Raw genomic sequence first — 3,596 nt, 5'->3', positions numbered from 1 at the left:
GTGAGACCTGAGTGTTTTTACTGCACCTTTTCTTCTGCCACCTGGCTCCTTCAGCCACCTCGCTGCCTTTAGCTGTAGTACTGCTGACGACCCTACTTGTTACTGCCTTATCCAGCATAGTGAAATTTCTCCAGCCTGGAAAGCCCAAGTTGGTTAATAGTTTCTTTTCCATGTCCAGCTCTGACAACTGTTTCCCTTAATGCTTTTGGTGACATTTACCCCTCACTCATGCGCTGTTTCCCTATTCACTCCTTCACTCATTCAAAGCATTAAAATCCTATGTGTATATAGGATAGACATATATAGATATATATATATATAGCAAGAGAGATATATAAAATAGTAAATATTGCTGCTTTGGGCTGCTTTGGAGGAGGCCATGGATATGGGGAAGGCAGATCTGGGGTGCATAGCAAGAGAGATATATAAAATAGTAAATATCATTGCTGCTTTGGGCTGCTTTGGAGGAGGCCATGGATATGGGGAAGGCAGATCTGGGGTGCAGGGGTGGGGAGGGAGGCTGGGGGACCCAGTGATTGAGTACAATCCAGGGATGTAACACGGGCTTGTTTAATCTTTGTGCCTGAACAGTTTTTCCATGTTTAGAGAAAAAAGAAAAAAAAAAAACTGCTGCAATTTTTCACAAGTGTATGGTACCTTTCTGGATGCTGTTGGTACAACTGCTGTGAAGGGAAAGGGCCCCTTGGCTTATCTCCTTACAGCGGAGTGAGCAGAGGTGGGGGCTGCCTTTGGACTCTGTCCACAAGGGGTGGTGGAGTGGGGGAATTTCTTTGGCCAATTCCTTGGCAAGCCGAACTAGGGTGACAACTGGAACACCAAGATGTAAGACAGAAAAGCAGAAGATTAGACTCTGTTCACTCAGTTTTCCTAGACCTGTGTTATAGTCATCTTTGCCCCTGCCCATCTCGTCTCCTTCTTGAAGCTTTTGCTGGCTTGGCTGGAATGGTGGCACTTACCTGGTTATTTCAGTGGGAGGATAAAAAGCCAGACTAACCCTAGTGGTGGGACTGATGGGCAGAGGAAAAAGAGATGGCCTAGAGAGGGGCGCAGGACAAACCAGGGAGGTTGGGTCAGGGGAAAAGGGTGGGGAGGAAGTGGGGTGCAGGGCCCACAGCCTGTCACCAGCAGCCGTGGTCTCCCCGAGTCCTTGGCATCCCACTTTGCAGACAGGGTACCAGCCTCCTGGTGTGTACCATAGTGTTTGTTCACATAGTGTGATGCATGATCTCTGTAAGGTTAAGAAGCCGTGGTGGTGCACCATGACATCCGACCCATATATATAAAGATAAATATATATATATGTATGTAAATTATAGCACTGAGGGCCCTGCTGCCCTGCTGGACCAAGCAAAACTAAGCCTTTTGGTTTGGGTATTATGTTTTGTTGTGTTGTTTGTTTGTTTTCGTGGCTTGTCTTATGTCGTGACAGCACAAGTGCCAGTCCAATTGCTCTGTATTACAGAATAGTGTTTTTAATTCATGATGTTCTAGTTAATGTCTACCTCAGCACCTCCTCTTAGCCTAATTTTAGGAGGTTGCCCAATTTTGTTTCTTCAATTTTACTGGTTACTTTTTGTACAAATCAATCTCTCTCTCTCCCCCCCTCTTTCCTTCTCTCTTTCCCTTTCTCTTCTCTTTCCCTCTCTCCCTTTCTCCCCCACTCCAGCTCTCCCCCGCTTTCTGACTTTCCCCCTCCCTCTCCCCCTTCTCTCCCCTGCCCTCCCCTCCTGCCCCTTACCCCCTCCCCTCTGCTTCCCCCCACTTCTGTTTGATCCGCTCTCCCTCTCCCTCTCTCCTTTCCTCCTGCTCTCCCTCCTGCCCCGACCTTGCCGCTCCCCAAGTTGCGCTTGCCGTCCTGTCTGCTCTAGTTCCCAAGCAGTTCACTTGAAGTTGTGCAGTCCTGGTTGCAGCTTTCCGCATCTGCCTTCGTTTCGTGTAGATGGATGCGTTTCTTTGTAATTTCAGTGTTTCTGACAAGATTTAAAAAAAGAAAAAATGAATTTACTGCTGCAGGTTTTTTTCTCTCTCCATGTGTCACTAAGTGAAGTTTGTGCCTTCTATAGCAAAGAGAATATTTTTTACATCCTACTAACAGTAGATTTTTTTGTAGTGAACATTTTTTGTATTTTTATTTATAAGTCTCATAAGAAAAATAGCAATGTTCAGTTGTATACCTTGAATCTGCAGTTAGAAGAGAATAAAGTTAATTCAGTTGTCTCTGGCTTGAAGTGTCCCTTTTTTTAAAAAAAAAAGTGCTTTGGTTTTTTTCTGCCTTTTCTTGTGTGGGGAGCACTGTAGAGGAACTGAGATTACTGTCTGGGCTGGGGAAGAAGAAAGCTCTGTGTTCCACACATTCAACCTTATTTAAGAGGCCCTTTTATGCCTCATTTACAAGGCACATACCCACTTAATAACATATTTGTCTAATAATTTTTAGTTAAAAAAAATAGTGGTAAATACCTTAACAGCATTTAACCCCTTGGTACATCATACCAAGTAGGCTCTTCACTCATTCATTCAGCAAGGCGTTGGGTATACAGCAGGGGACAAAACAAGCACTTACCCTCATGGAGCTAACATCCTAGTGGGCTTGAGCTGGAATGGGTTTGCTTGTGTTAGGATGACTTGTACAGGATCACACAGCTGGTGAGTGACAGCCAGAACTTACGTCTGGATCTCCTGCTATCAAATCAGGTGCCCTTTCTCCAGGACTCCCAGGGTGTCCTGTCTAGTCTTTATAGAGACATCTTCAGCATCTTCCTAGCAGCCAGATAAGCTTCAGAAATGTCTCAGCAAGAAGCTTCCACCCAGGTAAAGGTCCCTGGGTCTGTGGCAGCCAAGACCTGTTGAGAAAGATCAGGGCAAGGTGGCTGTGTGCAGGGATGGTATGGCAGAGGGTGGGTGGCAGCAAGCTCAGCATTGCCAACAACAATAAAGGATCTTCACAAAATGTGACTGGTATTGTTCCCTCCCATCTCAACTCCCTGTCTCGGGCCAAGACCTCTTCCCAGTGCTTTCTTCTTTCCTCTCACTGGGGATAGAAGCATCACCTGCTGTCTTTAGCTGTAAAACCAGTTCCACTCCATCCTAGAGGTGGTAATTCAGCACCTGTCTGAAGCCGTCCTAACTACTCATCTCGGACCAAAATAACCCATCCCCTCATCCAGACCCAGGGGACACCGGCCACGACCACTGCATTGGGTCCCTCTGTTTGTGAGCCAATGCCGGGAGTCATGCCAGTGACCTCCAGCACCGCTGGGCTGCCCCACCCTGCGCCGCAGCATGCCCAGCCCGCCTGTTCTATGGGGACAGAGTCCCTGTGCTCCTGGGCCTCCACCCGAGTCTGTCTGCCCCTGAGGCTGCTGGGCTGGGAATCACCCGCAGCTACAGGCACCTCCTGGACAACGCTCCCAGGAAGAGGAGCAGCCGTGTAAAAGTCGGGTTCTCTGTCTTTACTTTCCCTCTCCCTTTTCTCTCTGCTCTTCTTTCTTTCATGTCTCCTCCCCCTCAACTATTTGCTGTCCTCTCACCCGATCTCCCCCCCACCCAATTCTTTCCCCTGGGGTTTCTTTTTG

Source organism: Galeopterus variegatus, unplaced genomic scaffold (genome assembly GCF_000696425.1).
Source record: "Galeopterus variegatus unplaced genomic scaffold, G_variegatus-3.0.2 Scaffold1584, whole genome shotgun sequence".
In the NCBI taxonomy this organism is placed as follows: domain Eukaryota; kingdom Metazoa; phylum Chordata; class Mammalia; order Dermoptera; family Cynocephalidae; genus Galeopterus; species Galeopterus variegatus.
Note: the sequence above shows the minus strand (reverse complement) of the source record.